This window comes from Equus przewalskii, chromosome 2 (genome assembly GCF_037783145.1).
Source record: "Equus przewalskii isolate Varuska chromosome 2, EquPr2, whole genome shotgun sequence".
Taxonomy (NCBI): Eukaryota; Metazoa; Chordata; class Mammalia; order Perissodactyla; family Equidae; genus Equus; species Equus przewalskii.
In genome coordinates this window covers 14,057,703-14,076,593 of record NC_091832.1, presented here as the reverse complement: position 1 = coordinate 14,076,593, position 18,891 = coordinate 14,057,703, and the positions used below count along the sequence as shown (strand labels likewise).

Below are 18,891 nucleotides of genomic sequence, written 5' to 3'. Positions count from 1 at the left end.
GATAGACCACATTAACAAAAACAGGAATAAAAATCACCTGATCATCTCAAAAGATGCAGAGAAAGCACTTGACAAGATCCAACATCCATTTATGATAACAACTCTCAATAAAATGGGTATGGAAGGAAAGTATCTTAACATAATAAAGGCCATTTATGACAAACCCATAGCCAACATCATACTCAATGGTGAAAAACTGAAAGCCATCCCTCTGAGAACAAGAACAAGACAAGGGTGTCCACTCTTATTCAACATAGTACTGGAGGTTTTGGCCAGAGCAGTTAGGCAAGAGAAAGAAATAAAAGATATCCAAATTGATAAGGAAGAAGTGAAACTTTTACTGTTTGCAAACAACATGATTCTGTATATAGAAAACCCTAAAGAATTCAGCAGGAAACCATTAGAAATAATCAACAGCTACAGCAAAAAAATAGTTGCATTTCTATACTCTAATGACAACCTAACAGAAAGAGAACTCAAGAATGCAATGCCATTTACAATCACAACAAAAATAATAAAATATCTAGGAATAAATTTAACCAAGGAGGTGAAAGACTTATGCAATGAAAACTATAAGACATTATTAAAGAAATTGACGATGACATAAAGAAATAAATAGATATTCCATGCACATGGATTGGAAGAATAAACATAGTTAAAATATCCATACTACCTAAAACAATCTACAGATTCAATGCAATCCCAGTCAGAATTATTAGGGAAATGCAAATCAGAACTACAATGGGATATCACCTTACACCTGTCAGAATGACTATAATTACCAGACAAAAAACAACAAATGTCAGAAAGGATGTGGATAAAAGGGAACCCTCATGTATTGCTGGTGGGAATGCAAACTGGCATAGCCACTATGGAAAACAGTATGGAGATTTCTCAAAAAATTGAAAATAGAAATACCATATGACCCAGCTATCCCTACTCGATATTTATCCAAAGAACTTGAAATCAACAGTTCAAAGAGACTTATTCACCCCTATATTCATTGCAGCATTATTCACAATAGCTAAGAAGTGGAAGCAAACCAAGTGCCCAACAACTGATGAATGGATAAAGCGGATGTGGTATATGTATATACAATGGAATACTGCTCAGCCATTTGCAACAACATGGATGGACCTTGAGGGTATCATGTTAAGCAAATAAGCCAGACAGAGGAAGATAAACACTGTACAATTTCACTCATATGTGGAAGATAGACAAACACATGGACAAAGAGAACAGATTAGTTGTTCCCAGAGGGGAAGGGAGTTGAGGGGTGGGCAAAAGGGGTAAAGGGGCACATATGTATGGTGACTGATATATAATAATGTACAACTGAAATTTCACCATGTTATAAACTATTATTACCTCAATAAAATAAAAAGATGTTGAAGCTGGTAAACTGCTTAGAGAAACAAATGCTTCTGGGAACATTAGCAAAGTCAACTTGCATACAAACAAATGAGTCAGTTACAAATTATCCATATCTATTCACTAAAATAAAGCTAATTAAAAGTTCTAAAAAAAATTTTGGAGTACTGTGAAGACTTTTTGTATTTGTATTTTGTATTGTGTAAATACCAATATTTACTATATTTGATATTAAAACTGATAATCTAAAAACATCTTAAAAATTAATTTAAAAGCAACAATAATAAACCTATAATATGTTAATATAACTAATATTTTATGAAAAACAACTATATTTTTCAAAACAAAAAATCTCATGAGAAGAGTGGCATTATTTTACACTAAAAAAAACCTCTTTAATGTCTGGCTTAAGAGAAGACAACTAGATTCTCATATCTTTATTCTGCATTCAGTCTGTTGCCATATCTCTTCATGTAGCTTCTGGAAAACTCCACACACTTGTGAGAGAATCAGAGTGTAAAAGGAAAATGACATATTTGTATTATTATTAAAACGGTTTTGACTTTGCAGCTACCTGAAAAGTTTTGAGGATCCTTTGGGGTCCCTGAACCACACTTTGAGAACTGTTGCATTTAAAACACTGTACTTCACTATGCTGACAGAAGCAGCTACCACTGAACTAAGAATCTTAGGAACCACCCTCAATCCAAAAAATGAATAGATAAAGATATATTAAATTGATACTAAGCATCTATGAGCAAATAAAAAATGAGAATTGAGATAGCTCAGGTGACAAACATTTCCACATCTCTCCCTCTTACCCCCCAAAGAAAAACAAACATGAAGTAGAAGAAACCAATCTGAATTGATTGTCTTTAAACAAGCTTTTGGGAATACGAAAAATCACTTTGAAATAGAAACACAAAAATTAAAAACAGAAATGGACACACACACCTTCAAAGAAATCAATGAAAAGAATTGAACTCAGAAAAGAAGAAAAAGACAAAATCATTTCAGAAACGAAGACTAAATTATAAGGGACCCAAGGAAGAACAACCTCAAATGGAAATGTAATAAGGGCCATCGAAGAAAGACAGGATAAACTAAGAGGATGAAAGTGAAATGGAGAAAGGCATTGGAAGGAAAAGCTTCTCCTCTGCCAACTTAGGTCTGACTGGTCAGGGGCCTGAGAATTAACTGGCAATAGACAGAATAACAGGAGAAAAATTTATTGTGCATGCAGAAATACCCTATAGAGAGATTAGATCCCTGATCAGCTAGGGATGAGGTTTACGTACCAGTCTCATAAGGGAGTGGTGGGGATAGGACTTCAAAGGATGGAAGGTTCTGATGAGCCTTGTTCACATAACTTTTTTGGAAATGTCCTGGCACCCAAGGTCAGTGCCTCCATGACTGGAGACCTCCCTGGAGGTGAGCTTTGTGGCAGCTTTCTCTCTTAAAGCTCTGTTTTGTTCAGATAACATTTCTTTCTGCATCTGCTGTAGCTCAGATGTTTTCACTTTGAAGTAATCTCTATACCAGTTTGGTGAGTTGTTAGTCTCTTCAGAAGTAAAAAGGGTCAGAAAGAAAGTAGTTGAAATGGAAGATAAGCAAAGAAAGTAATAGTGTATGTACAATTAGAATCCCTGAGGAAGAATAAATAAAACAATTGAATGGAATTAATGTTTAAAATTATAATCCAAGGGGCCGGCTCCATGGCTGAGTCATTAGGTTCGTGCACTCCGCTGAGGTGGCCCAGGGTTCAGATCCTGGGCACGGACATGGCACCACTCGTCAGGCCACATTGAGGCGGTGTCCCACATCCCACAACTAGAAGGACCTGCAACTAAGGTATACTACTGTGTGTGTGTGTGGGGGGGGGGGTGGGTTGGGGAGATAAAGCAGAAAAATAAATAAATAAATAAATAAAATTATAATCCAAGAAAAATGCCTGGAATTTAAAAATATCTGATTCTACAAATTAAATAGGCCATGGAGAATTGACTTGGAATGATCAACTCCAAGACATATCCTAGTAAAACTATTATGCTTTAAAGATAAACAAAAAACATGAAGCCCTTCAAGCAAAAAAGATCAAATAACATACAAGACAATAGAATCAGAATAACATCAGACTTCTCAAAAACAACGTACAAAACAAGTCGTCAATAAAGCAGAATTTTCAAACTCAAGGAAATAAATTATGAGGCAAGAATTTCCTTCCTCATTGTGTTAATATTTTCCTTTAAATCCTTGAACATCTTCATAATGTTTATAATACCTCTTTGTAAAGTCTTTGTTAATTCCATCATTTCTGCCATGTCTAGATTTATTTCTATTGACTAATTTTTCTCCTGATTATGAGCCACATTTTCCTGCTTCTTCATATGCCTAAATTTGATTAGCATGAACAGTACATTGTTGAGTACCTGGATTTTGCTATATTCTTTTAAAGAAGCTGGAGTTTTGTTCTGGAAAGTAAAAAAATGATCTGTGAATCACCACAATCTTTCTAAGATTTATTTTAAGCTATTTTAGGGTGGATCTACAGTAGACTTTATTCTAAGGAATACATTCTCAACAGGGGTAATATCGCCCCCAAGGGGCAAAAATTGGTTTAGAGGGGAATGAAAAAATCTTACTCTTTTTATGTATAAAGGACAGATTTACGTGCAGTACATAACAGATGTACAGTATATCTATGGTATTAAAATTTCAGTGGGGGGACAATTAGGAAAAATGTCTCCTTCATTAGGGCAATTAAGGAAAAAGGATTTTTTGGTGGGGCTAAAAGATGATAATAATAAAAAAACAGTTGAGAAGCAGTCCTCTAGAGCTCTGCCTGAGGACCCCCCTCCTCTTCAGTACTTTGTCCTATAAATTTCATCTGCCTCTGTCTTTTCTTCCTTCTCAACTCAGCAAGACTATCATGCTTTGCCCTCCTTACAGGTAGAAAGCTGGAACAAACAAGTTTTGTTTTCTTTCTCCTAGGAATCACAATCTCATGCTGTCTATGTCATTGACTGAAAACAATTGCAAAATATATTCTCTCCAATTTTCTAGTTGTTTGTGGAAAGAGGTCATATCTAGTTACACTTCCTCCATTATAGCCAGAAGTGGAAGTTTTGATAGATAGTTTCTTAATGTGATAAATTATATGTAGTTTAATTCTAAAATCAGCATCTTACCTAATGGAGAGACACCAAAGACATTTCCACTAAGTTCAGGAATAAGGCAAGGAAAGTCATTATCTCCATTACTATTAACATAGGCTAATATTGAAGGTATTAGCCTATGCAATTAGACAAGAGAAATCAATCAGTGGTGCAAGAATTGGGAAAAAAAGTAAAACTATCTTTATTTTCAGATGATATCTTAGTATTCCTAGAAAACTGTAGAAAATTAATAACAAAACTAACTCATTCAGCAAAGGAATTCAGTAAGATAGCAGGGTTCAAAATTAACAAGCAGAAATTAATACCCATCAGGTATATAAACAATAACAAGCTGGTGGATATGACAATAAAGAAAAAAACCCATTTACAATATCAACAAAGAAGATAAGACACTGAGAAATAAACTTAACAAGAGATGTGTAAAGTCTATAGGAGTAAAACCTGAAAACGCTCCTGAAGCATACAAAAGCAGACATAAGCTAATGGAAAGATGTCCTTTATTTTTGGATAGGATGATTCAACATAATGTCAGTTCTCTCTAAGTTCGTTTATAAATTTAATTGTGATCCCTCCAAAATGTCAACAAGTTGATACTAAAATTCACATGGAAAAATAAACATGAAAAAACAGACTGGAAGACACTAAAACAGAAAAGATATGAGGCGGCACAACCTCTATCAGTAATTAAAACATACTCTAAAACCTCTCTAATTAAATAGTGCTAGATTACTTTTGCAGGCAATCAGTAATTTTTTTTGACAGTTTGGTATTTATTTGTTATTTTTTAGTTGAGATAATTGACATATAACTTGGTGTAAGTTTAAGCTATACAACATGTTGGTTTGATATATATATATATATTGCAATATGTTAGTTAACACCTTTATCATGCCATATATCTGTCGTTTCTTTTTCATGTTGAGAACAGTTAAGATTTAGTCTCTTAGCAACTTTGAAATTTATAATACATATTGTTGACTATAATCACTATGTTGTGTATTAGATATCAAGAACTTATCTACTAATTATAAGTTTGTACCTTTAGACAACATCTCCTTAATTTCCCCATCCACCAACCCCTGGTAACCACCATTCTGTTCTCTGTTTTTACAAGTTTAGTTTTTTTAGATTTCACACATAACACACGTGTGTGTATATATATATATATGAAAATGTAGTATGTGTTCTTTATCCATTCGTCTGCTGACAGACACTTAGGTTGTTTCCATGTCTTGGCTATTGTGAATAAAGCTACAATAAACATGGATGTGTAGATATTTTCCAGATACTGATTTCAGGAGTTCCCCCAGTGGTGTAGTGGTTAAGTTTGCATGCTGGGCTTTGGTGGCGCAAACACCTGGTGGGGACCTAGTACCACTCATCAGCTGGGGTGCCATCCCACATAAAATAGAGGAAGATTGGCACAGATGTTAGCTCAGGGCCGATCTTCCTCACACACACACACACACATACACACACACACAAAGAGACTGATTTCAATTCCTTCAGATATATACCCAGGAGTAGGATTGCTGAATCGTATGGTAGTGCAATTTTTAATTTTTGGAGAAACCTCCATACTGTTTTCCATAATGGCTGTACCAATTTACATTCGCACCAGCAGTGTATAAGGATTCCCTTTTCTTCACATCCTTGCCAATATTTGTTATCTTTTGTCTTTTTGATAAAAGCCTTCCTAACAGTGTGAGGTTTTCTCATTGTGGTTTTGATTCGCATTTCCCTGATAATTAGTGACGTTGAGCACTTTTCCATATACCTATTGGCCATTTGTATGTCTTCTCTGGAAAAATGTCTATTCAGATAATTTGCCCATTTTTTAAGTTGGATTATGTTCTTTTTTGCTATTGAGTTGAGTTCTTTATATATTTTGGATATTAGTCCCTTATCAGATAAATGGTTTGTGAATATTTTCTCCCATTCTGGAGGCTGTCTTTTCAGTTTCTTGACTGTTTCCTTGGCCGTGCAGAAGCTCTTTAGTTTAATGTTGTCCCACCTGTTTATTTTGGTTTTTGTTGCCTATGCTTTCGGTGACTCATCCAAGGAATCGAAAATGAGTAATTTTTAAGATCAATTAAATACGTAATTCTTTGATTTACTCTGTACGTGTCCTTCTTATTATTATCCCTGTGGTTTCAAAATATGGATTTGAGAACCTGACAAGATAGCTCTAGCTTATGTACTGTCTGCTTAAGCAAGTCAATTTGTATTTTAGTTGTGATAGATAAACCAGAGTTTTAAGTGGAAATGTTGTAGCATCTGGTGGTAGCAAAGTACCACATATAGATGAAATTAATGCAGATCAACTCCGGTAGATTTATGGATTGAAGTAGTCACAGTTTTGACCTGTGTGTGTGAGCATAAGCATTTAAAAGAACAAACAAAAATCATGTTGTCAAAATTGCCAGTTGCCTTGGTAGCTTTCTACAAGTACTTGTACTATGTCATTTGCAGTATTCTTTGCCAAAATATTAGAACATTTAAAAACCTTAGACTATGGTGTCAGGACGCTGCCCGAGTTTGACAGCAGAGTTGGCAGAGGGCACTCACAATATTGGGGGAAATTAGCAAGTCAGCTTGTAAAGAAGACACAAAAGACCTTGGCAAATGGGATGTGTTAAGTCTACAGGTTTTCTTTTGAAGTTTTTTGTAATCAAAGACAAGAATAGAAAATTGCTATTAAGGCAGTGTATGTGTGTGTGTGTGGTTTTTCTTTTTTACGTGTCTCTCTCTCTAGTACATATATTAAATATACTATTATTTTGAAAGAATGAGTGGTTCTACAGTTTGCACTGAAGAACTTTGCCACTGCACAGCATGAGTTTGTCAGCGATCACTCCTTTCCAAATGTTTTTTCCTAACCATCTAAAAGCGGCTTTTTGATAAGAAAATGTTTGATAGATTTAAGTCGGAAATAACTGTTTTAACTTTATAAGAAAGATCTGCTAAATTTGAAATTTTATGTATATTTTCATCTAAAATGAAATGAAGATAAATCAAAGAAGAAATATTGATTTAAGTGATAGTTATTATTAACATCTTTTAAAGAAATATGCATTTTTTTCTGAAAAAGAATTGAAGGAAATAAGATTAAACCTGTTAGAAATATGAGCAAAAGACATAAATAGTTCACAAGAAAAGAATAAAAATGGCCTTAAACATATGAAAAGATGTTGAACTTCACTGATAACAAGAGAAAATGCAAAGTAACTCTACTCTGAGACATTTCTTACCCATCGATTGGTAAAAATTAACAATCATGACACATTCTGTTGGTGAGGCTGTGGGAAAACAGACATATGTACACTGCTGGTGGGGATGCAAATTGGTACAACCCTTATGGAGGGGACTTTAGCAATGTTTATCAAAACTGCATACGCATTTATCTCTTGGTCCATCTAGCCCACTTTTAGAAGATATGCCTCCAAGAATACAAAAATACTTATGTACAAGTTTAATCACTGCAGCTCTGTCTGTAATTGCAAAATAGTGGAAGCAACCGAAATGTCATACTTACAAAGTGATTGAATAAATGATGGTATATCCACACAAATGAGATCTATGCAACTCTAGAAAGAATCCATGTGAACAGTTATGGAATGAGTGCTGGTATATATTGTTGAGTGAAAAAAAGAAAAGTGAAAAAGAGTGTCTACAATATGCCACTTTTTGTGTGAGAAAGAAGAGAGAATACGAAAATATGCACGTTATCTCTTGACTTGCACAAAAGCGGCACAGAATGGAGACATCAAAAATAAATGAGACCAGTGACCCACACTGAGTGGGAAGGATGAAGGTGGAAAGAATGTGGGGGTGGAAGTGAGGTACAGAGAGCGAGACACTTTGTTGCATAGACCTCTTGCCAGTTCTGAATTTTAGAATCATGCTGATGTTTATATACTAAAAACAAAAACAAACAGAACACCAAGAATGGGGGAAACCTACAATGGAGTACAAAGAAACCAATGAAACTATATCTATTTTACGTGAAAAACATCACACAGAAGGGGAAAAAAGAGCTAATTCAAATAACTTCTAACACAGAATTTTGAGTACCCACTCTTCAGTCAAGGAAACAAATATTGAAATCTGCTTAATATTGAGATCTGGTTTGTTTTTGAGTACTTCTGGTATGGGCTACAGATTTTGAAACTGTTTTTCTGTGTATTCCAGGACTGAACATATAAGTCAGATTTCTCACCGTTGGAGAAGAAAGTACAAATATAGAAAGAAGAAAGGCTAAAATGAACCTTGTGGAATTGGATTAGAATGGGAAATATTAATATGAATTCATGGTTTGTGCACGTTTGTATATGTGTATATACATACTTTCCAGCTCAGTCCACCGAAAGGGGCTAGAAAGACTAACACCTCAGTAGCAATGGGCTCATCTAGAGCCCAGATCTTGGTTTTTGATCCACACTAAAAGAAACCAGGGCTTGAAGGCTGGGGTTGGGAAAGTACACATAAGCTTGGAAGATCTTGTTGTGACAGAAATTAAAGAAGTACTCAAAGAATTTTGGCGACATGTCAAAAGGACACAGCAGCAAGATTGAAGTGGTTCCCTCTGGCCAAATCTGGGACAATTTGAGCATCAAAATAAATAATGAGACTATGGAGTATAACCCATCGAGTAAAATAGGAACCCATGAGTTATACGTAAGTAAATAAACAAGGGAGAAGAAAAAGCTCTTCCTTACAGTAGAATGTCAACTAATAAATGTAGAAGGATGTTAAAACTAGGAAATTACTATCTGGCAACCATAATAGTAATAATTGATTCAGGCAAGAATCATTGATGGATACTAAAACTGGCTGGTGGAATTAACATAGTCTTAAAGATTCTCCCCACAGAACACTGATTGATTGTGAAAGGAAAAATAGTAACTTTAATCTCCAAGTATTTGGGGATTTTCCAGCTATCTTTCTGTTATTGATTTCTAGTTTAATTCCATTGTCTGAGAGCAGACATTGTATGATTTCCAGTCTCTTTAATTTGTTAAGGTGTGTTTTTATGGCCCAGAATGTGGTCTGTCTTGCTCCATGTGGACTTGAGAAGAATGAGTTTTCTGTTATTGTTGCTTGAAATAGTCTATAGATGTCAATTATATGCAGTTGATCGATGGTGCTGTTGAGTTCAACTATGTCCTTACTGATTTGCTTGCTGGATCTGTCCATTTCTAATAGAGGAGTATTGAAGTCTCCAACTATGAGAGTGGATTCATTTTTTTCTCTTTGCAGTTTTATCAGTTTTTGCCTCGTGTATTTTGATGTTCTGTTGCTAGATGCATACACGTTAAGGGCTGTTATGTCTTGGTGGAGAACTGACACTTTTATCATTATGTAATGCCCCTCTTTATGCCTGATAGTTTTCCTTGCTCTGAAGTCTGCTGTGTCTGAAATTAATAAAGCTACTCCAACTTTCTTTTGGTTAGTGTTAGCATGGTATATCTTTCTCTATCCCTTTACCTTTAGTCTCTATGCATCTTTATATTTAAAGTGGGTTTCTTAAGCCCCTCCAGTTGGGGTAAATCAAGTTAGAGTATGGGATATAACTTCTAATCTCCTTCAAAAGTTTCCATACTCTTTCTCTCTTGCTAAAATGAAAGTATTATATACTAAGAAAAGTTAAAGTAAGTTTCTTGTAGAAACATAGTTGGGTCTTGGTTTTTTCAATCCACTCTGACAATCTCTATCTTTTAATTGGTGTGTTTAGACCATTGACATTTAAAGAGATTATTGATATAGTTGGATTAATATCTACCATATTTGTTACTGTTTTCTATTTGTTGTCCTTGTTCTTTGTTCCTATCTTTGTCTTCCACTCTTTTTCTGTCTTTTGTGGTTTTATTGAGCATTTTATATGATTTCATTTCTCTCCTTTCTTAGCATATCAATAAAATTATATTTTTATTTTTTTATCTTTGTAGTGGAGAAATTTGTGATCAAAGTTAACATCATCAGTAAAAAGACAACAGATATCATATGTCTTCTGATATGATGCACTGAGAAGAACACAACATCACTTATCTGATATTCCTGCCTAAAAAATGCATAAACTTAGTTAATTATGAGAAAACATCAAACAAACTCAAATTAAAGGATATTCCACAAAGTAACTGGATTGTACTCTTCAAAAATGTCAAGATCATAAAGGATAAGGAAAGACTGAGGAATTGTTCTGGAATAAAGACCCGAGACATGACAACTGAATGTTATGCATGGTCCTAGATTTTCTTTGCTTATAATGAATATTATTAGGACAGTTGGAAAATTTAAATATAGCCATTTAGCATCATATCAGTATTAATTTCTTGATTATGATACTGATTGTGGTTATGGAAGAGAATGTCCTTGTTTTTAGTAAACATACACTAAAGTATTTAGGGATAGATAGATAAAGCAAATGTGATAAAATGCTAATATTTGAGGAATCTAAGTGAAAGTTATATGAGATTCCTTGTACCATTCTTGCAACTTTTCTGTAAATCTGAAATTATTTCAAAATAAAAACTGAAAAAATCACAATGTTATTTAGATTACTAGTAACTAGATGGTATTAGAGAAGAGTGTTATAATAGTTTCATTTTAAAAGGTCAGTGTTTATAATACTCAAGAAATCAAATCCTTTGCAACTGTTTAACTTACAATGAAAATTTTAGATAACTTAAAAATGTGTGACAATTTTTAGGATAGTGAAACTATTCTGTATACTATAATGGTGGAAACATGTCAGTTCGCATTTGTCAAAACCCATAGACAGTGTAACAGCAGGCATGAACTCTAATGTAAACTATGAGCTTTGGGTGATAAAGATGTGTCAGCATAGATTCATCAATTGTAACAAATGTGCCACTCTGGTGGGGATGTTCATAGCGAGGGAGGTTGTACAAGTGTAGGGGGAGGGAGTATATGGGAACTCTGTACTTTCTATTTGGTTTTGCTGTGAACCTAAAGCTACTCTAAAAAATAAAGTCTAGGGGCCGGCCCAGTGGTGCAGCGGTTAAGTTTGCACGTTTTGCTTCTCTGTGGCCCAGGGTTTGCCAGTTTGGATCCCGGGTGCAGACACGGCACCGCTTGGCAAAAGTCATGCTGTGGTAGCATCCCACGTATAAAGTAGAGGAAGATGGCATGGATGTTAGCTCAGGGTCAGCCTTCCTCAGCAAAAAAATAGAGGAGGATTGGCAGTAGTTAGCTCAGGGCTAATCTTCCTCAAAAATTAAAAATAAAGTCTATTTAAAAAAAAATGTGTGAGAGAATGCATACTTTTTCCAAGTCTTTTAGAGGTAAGTGAGCAAAATAATTTGAGATAATTTCCTTAGAGGCTTTATGCACATATTCACCAGAATATTTGTATAAAACCAACATAGCAGCATTTTTATAATAACCTCAACAACTCTATTGTCCTATAACAGCAGAAGAGATAAATATATTGTAACATATTCACGGGATGGAAAATTATTCAGCTATGCAAATGAATGAACTACAACACCACAAATGAATCTTACAAATCAAATGCATGAAGCAAGATGCAAATAATTCCATTTATAAAGTTGAAAAAGCCAGCCAAACTAAACTGTTGTTTAGAGACATATACATATGTGGTAAAACTAAAAGGAAAACAAGCAAATAATTAACGTAAAATTCAGGATCGTGGTTATGTCTAGGGATAGAAAGAGGCGTGTATTCTGGAAAGAAGTCTTGTATGGGTGAGGGGCTGCCTTTAGGGTGCTGGTTAAGCTCTATTTTTTAATCTGGGTGGTAGTTAAATGGATGTTCACATTAGAATTAGTCATTGTACTTTACATTTATATTTTATGCACTTTTATGTGTGTGTTATATTTCACAATAAAAGAATTATTTTTTTTCCTTTTTCTCCCAAAGCCCCCCGGTACATAGCTGTATATTTTCAGTTGTGGGTCCTTCTAGTTGTGGCATGTGGGACACCACCTCAGCATGGCTTGATGAGCGGCGCCATGTCTGTGCCCAGGATTTGAACGGGCAAAACCCTGGGCCACTGAAGCATAGAGTGCCAACTTAACCACTAGACCACAGGGCCAGTCCCTAAAAGAGTTTCTAAAATAAATAGTGCTTACGGGAATTTTTTTTTTAAACACAAAGTACAATTTCAATTTTTCCTGACACCAGTCTCCTGGGGTCCTTTTCTGAATTTGACAGACAGGACCACCAGAGGAAATGCATGGATCGGGGAGGACAAAAGCAGCAGCGTGGCCCGGGAGAGGTACACGGCATCAGCCAGAGCAGTGCTTCTTAAATTTTCGGTGCCCACAGATCCAAGATGGGGGTCTTGCTGAAATGCAGATTCTGATTCCCAGCTCTGGGAGGGGCCAGGTTATTTTGCGTTTCTAACAAGCTCCTGGGTAGTGCGTGCTGCTGGTTCAGGAACCACACTCAGGCAGCAAAGAGCTAGAGCGTTTTCACGTGGAGAGTCACTAGAAGATTTTTGAAGAGTAATACACTTTTTTTGGATAGCTACAGCACAAAGTAAGGCATGTAACAGAGTACAAGGACCATTCCAAAGTTTTACTTCTCCAGAGGTGAAAAATTCCCATTTGTCTACAATGGCCTACAATTACGCATCACTTCAAGCAGACTGAGGAATAAATATAAATCTTAACAGATTCACAAACAGCAGAGGAATAAGCTGGAGCAAGAGGAACAGTATGTGAGGGGCAGAGAGAACCTCTCCACAGCCTCCTGCTGAAACCAAAACCTCCTGGGTGGAGCTTCCCTTGAGAATCTCACTGACCTGGCAAGACCGTTACTTTGGGAGGAGTTAACATTAAATGTTAGTAGTTTGGTAATAACTGAAAAGCTATCATGAGCTTCTCCCTTGGTTGGAATTGGAAACGGGCTGGATTTTAACAAGGGCAATTATTAGGATCATATGACCAGAAGAAGCAACAATTTCGTATCTGATACTCGGGTGTTAGAGCATGCCATTGTTTGTCCGGAGGGAGCGCCACCACAGGAAGTGAAAGAGCCACTGTAGCAGGAAACCACCATGAGCGCAGCTGCTGGACCCACCCAACAGAAGCAAGATGGCAGATTGACTGCCACTAGTGAGTTCCACCGACACCCAAGGAAGACACAATTCCAATCTTATCCAAATGTTTCCAGAGAACTAATGAAGAGGGAACACTTTCCACATCACTTTACGAGGACAGCATAACCTTGATACAAAAACCTGGGAAGGACACTTTGAGGAAGAAAAGTTACAGGCCAATCTTGCCCATAAACATTGAATCAAAAAGCTTAGGGGGCCGACCTGCTGGTGCAGTGGTTAAGTTCACGCATTCCACTTTGGCCTGGGGTTTGTGGGTTTGGATCCTGGGCTCCAGACCTACACACCACTCATCAAGCCATACTGTAGTTGTGTCATCCCACATAGAAAATCTAGAGGGACTTACAACTAGGATGTACAACTATGTACTAGGGCTTTGGGGAGGAGAAAAAAAGAAGATTGGCAACAGACGTTAGCTCATGGCCAATCTTCTTCACCAAAAAGTAAACAAAGCAAAACAAAACAAAATGCCTTAAACATAACACTAATACGCTATATCATTGCTTTCAATTACTTGTTGCCATTTCTTATGAGAGAATTACACTTCTACTCTCCATGGACATCAGCCTCGGTCAAAAGACTTGCTTTAGCCAACAAAACTTAAGTAAAAGTGACATGTGCCATTTTCAAGCAGAAGCTTTAGGAACCCTTGTGAGGTTCTGCCATTGATTCCTCAGTGACAGGAGTCGGATGTCCTAGATAGGGGCTGCTTTACCTGTCTGTGTTTCAGAATGAAGAAAATGTGAATTCTGCAGCCAAAAATTTAACATGAGCAAGAATAAGCCCTGTTGCTCCAAACCACTAAGATCCGGGAGTTGTTTGCTACTGCAGAACTCGAGGACGTGTAGGAGGAAGAGCAGCTCCTCAGCCTGGTGGTCACCGGTCTGGTTGGTGGTGTCACTGATGGACCATTTGCTTCTTCTGGGTAATAGAAACAAAAGAACTATGCATTGGTATGAACAGCAGTTTACAAAGAGAAATCTTGGGGCCGGCTCCATGGCTGAGTGGTTAAGTTCGCCCGCTCCTCTGCGGCGGCCCAGGGTTCAGATCCTGGACTCGGACATGGCACCGCTCGTCAGGCCACCTTGAGGCGGCGTCCCACATCCCACAACTAGAAGGACCTGCAACTAAGATATACAACTATGTACCTGGGGGGGGAGGGGGGTTGGGGAGATAAAGCAGGAAGAAAAAAAGAAGATTGGCAACAGTTGTTAGCTCAGGTGCCAATCTTTAACGAAAAAGAAAAAGACAAATCTTTGTTCCATATGCACAGTCTCAGACGACACTGGCAAAGACAGGGAAAAGGAAGTAATGATGCATATTGAGATGAAAATATAGGAAACAAAATTATTACATTCGTGGACACTCCAGGCCATAAGGATTTCACCCCAAATATAATTAGAGGATCTTTCCAGGCTGAGGTAGCTGTTTGAGATGTGGATACCAGCAGAAAAGGACTTCGAAGATGGATCATGACCATCTGATTCGTCCCTTAGAGAAACACAGCTCCAACTGCCCCAAAGAGTCCATTAAAGCTTACACTCAGCTCAGAGCTCAAAGCCTCGTCTTTAGGAGTGGCACTCCTACCACTAAAGGAGTTCTTGTGCTGTTATACCCTAAGCTGTAAGTGCAGTTGTCATTGTTTAGATTGATTAGTGTCTTTAAAAAAACACTGATGGGGTTGGCCTGGTGGCGTAGTGGTTAAGTTCACATGCTCCACTTCAGCAGCCCAGGGTTTGCGGGTTTGGATCCCAGGTGCAGACCTACACATCACTCATCAAGCCATGCTGTGGCAGCATCCCACATACAAAAAATAGAGGAAGATTGGCACAGATGTTAGCTCAGGGGCAATCTTCTTCAAGCAAAAAGAAGGAGATTGGCTACAGATGTTAGCTCAGGGCCAATCTTCCTCACCAAAAAATACCCCCCAAAAAACAAAAAAAAACTGATGATGCCACAAAGGAAAAAAAACCCCAAACACCTGATTTGTTAACTAACAGCCAGATGCACTGTTACACCTATAGACTCTAAGTGTTTTATTTTTACTTTTAATTGTGGTAAAACACACATAACAAAATTTACCATCTTAACCATTTCTAAGTGTCAGTTCAGAAGTGTTAAGTATATTCACATTGTCATGCAACCAATCTCTGGAACTTTCTCATCTTGCAAAACTGAAGCTCTATATTAGTTAAACAACAACACTCCATTTCCCACCCCCCCCACCCCCCGCCCCCACCAGCCCGTGACAACCACCATTTCGCTTCCTGTCTCAGAGAATTTGATTAGTCCATATATCTTGTAGAAGTGGAATCACAAAATATTTGTCTTTTTGTGTCTGGCTTATTTCACTTAGCATAAGGTCCTCAGGGTCCACCCATGTTATAGCACGTAGCAGACTTTCCTTCCTTTTTTAATTTAACTTAATTTAATTCTTTTCAATTTGGGATATAATTGGTATACAACACTATAAAAGTTTCAGGTATGCAGTATAGTGACTTGTGAAGTGATTACCACAATAAGTTTGGTGAACATCCATCACCTCATATAGTTACCAAAAAATTTTTTTTTCTTGTGATGAAAACTTTTAGGATCTACTCTCTTAGCAACTTTCAAATAAACCATACAGCAGTGTTAACTATATATATATATATAGTCATCATGTTGTACATTACATCCCCAGTACGCATTTGTAAGTAGAAGTTTCTACCTTTGGACCACCTCCATGCAATTCCCCACCCCTCTTTCCTTCCTTTTTAAAGCTGAATAATAGTCCATTGTATGCATTGTGTGTATATACCACATTTTGCTTATCCCTTCACACACTCAAAGCTGTTGAAATATACAAAGTCCTTAAAGAGCTGGCGAGATTCAGGCTGTTTCAGTGGCCTGGAATAGTTGCTGGGTGTGGTTGCTGGATGGAAGAATGAGAGGCGGGATTTCTGCCAATTCACCTAAGCAGCCAGATGGTTAATCTCTGCTTTCAAAAAATCTGCTTACTTAAACTAAAGAAACAATATGCACTTGAGATTTTTTTTCAAATGAGGGAGGAAAAAAGCTATGGTAGTTGCTAGAAATTATTATAATCATTCTTTTTTTTTTTTTTTTTTTTTCCTTTTTCTCCCCAAAGCCCCTGGTACATAGTTGTATATTCTTCGTTGTGGGGTTCTTCTAGTTGTGGTATGTGGGACGCTGCCTCAGCATGGCTCGATGAGCAGTGCCATGTCCGCGCCCAGGATTCGAACCAACGAAACACTGGGCCGCCTGCAGCGGAGCGTGCGAACTCAACCACTCGGCCACGGGGCCAGCCCCTATAATCATTCTTTAAAAAAATTACAAAGGGCCGACCCATAAAGAAAAGCTAAGAAACCCTTTAACTCAAAAAGTGGATTTCCCTTTGAATTTTTGGTAGGTGGAATTAACTTGCTGAGATTTATGGAAACTCTGCCAAATATGTCTTAGAAGATATTGAAACAAAGTGAAATAAGCTCTACTTTCCAACCGAACTGTAAACGGCTCCTGTTTTCTCTTTTGATTTGGAATTTTATGGCACAGTTTTAAAAGAAACAACTAAAGTGGATTGTTGAAATAGTGGAGCATTCATCTGTACACTGCTGTTCAGGCAACTGTGGGGAAAGATTGGCTGCAGGTTTCAGTAAAGAGATTTGGTTTTCAGTATAAGAGCCCCTCCTCTGACATGTACATTTAAAAAAATTTAATCTGAAATTTGAGGAAGCTGTTCCCATAGTAACCAAGAGGAATTTCAGATGTGTAAATGCAACTAATAAGATACCTTTAGTTTAAGCATTAAAAATTTCAATCAGGGGCAGGCCTGGTGGTGCAGCAGTTAAGTTCACACGTTCTGCTTCAGCGGCCCGGGGTTTGCTGGTCTGGATCCCAGGTGTGGACCTACACACTGCTTGGCAAGCCATGCTGTGGTAGACGTCCCACACACAAAGTAGGGGAAGATGGGCATGGATGTTAGCTCAGGGGCAATCTTCCTTAGCAAAAAAAGAGGAGGATTGGCAGCAGATATTAGCTCAGGGCTAATCTTCCTCAAAAAAAAAAAAAAAAATCAATCAATGTAATCCATCACATTCATAAATTAAAGGTGAAAAATCATATGACCATTTCAATACACTCAGAAAAAGCATTCGATGACATTAAATATCTATTCATGAAAACGCCTAGCAAACTAAGAATAGAATGACATTTCCTTAATCTGATAAAAGCTATTTACAAAAACCCTGTAGCGAGCAACAAAGCTTTCCTTTGAGATTGGAACAAGATGTAGATGCCTGCAATCATCACTTCTATTTAATGTTGTCCTTGAAGTCATGCCGGCCATCTATAAAAAGGAAAAAAATTAAGTAAAAGGTAAAAGATTGGAAAGGAAGAAACAAAACTGGCATTATTTGCAGATGCTATGATTGTATGTATTTAAAAACCTTAAATAATTATAACTTAGCACAGTTGCCAGATATAAAATCAACATAAAAAATCAATTTTATTTCTACATTCCTGTAAGAAACCAAAATTGAAATTTAAAAAATCCACAATAGCATAAAAAAAGTGAGGTCCTAGGAATAAGCCCACCAAAATATGTGCAAGACTTGTTCAGGGAAAATTATGAAACTTTAATGAGAGACATTGCAGAAGATCTAATAGATGGGAAGATATAATACGTTTACAGGTCAGAAGAGTCGATATTTTAAGTGTATCAAGTTTCTCCAAAAGAATTTATAGATTCAGGGTTGGCCCGGTGGCACAGCGGTTAAGTTTGCACGTTCTGCTCTTTGGTGGCCCGGGGTTCGCTGGTTCGGATCCCCGGTGTGGACATGGCACCGCTTGGCACGCCATGCTGTGGTAGGCGTCCCACATATAAAGGAGAGAAAGATGGGCACAATGCTAACTCAAGGCCAGTCTTCCTCAGCAAAAAGAAGAGGACTGGCAGCAGTTAGCTCAGAGCTAATCTTCCTCAAAAAAAAAAAAAAGAAGAAGAAGAATTTATAGATTCAATGCAATTCCAAAGAAAATCTCAACATGGCAAGAATATTGTAAAATATTTGTGGATGTATAAAGGGCTAAGAATTACCAATTTTCCTGAGAAAAGGCAGTAGGACCAACAATACCAGAGAGTAGGATTGATTACAAATCTATTGTAATTAGGGCAGTGTGGTATTAGTGTAGGGACTGGCCAATGGAAAAGTAGGAGTTTAGACAAAGGAAGCCCATAGCTGC

The 18,891-nt window shown here is 37.1% G+C and overlaps 1 long non-coding RNA gene across 12 annotated transcripts in view; it reads left to right on the top strand.

Annotated features, from left to right (window-relative positions):
- Window positions 1–12,445, top strand: part of LOC139079323 (uncharacterized) — a 36,981-nt gene extending 24,536 nt beyond the window's left edge. For all 12 annotated transcript variants that reach the window (XR_011532858.1, XR_011532869.1, XR_011532859.1 and 9 more), the window contains 2 exons: window positions 8,739–9,224; window positions 10,496–12,445. This is a non-coding gene — a long non-coding RNA (uncharacterized lncRNA). The remainder of the gene's footprint in view (window positions 1–8,738; window positions 9,225–10,495) is intronic.
- Window positions 12,446–18,891: the final 6,446 nt, after the last annotated feature.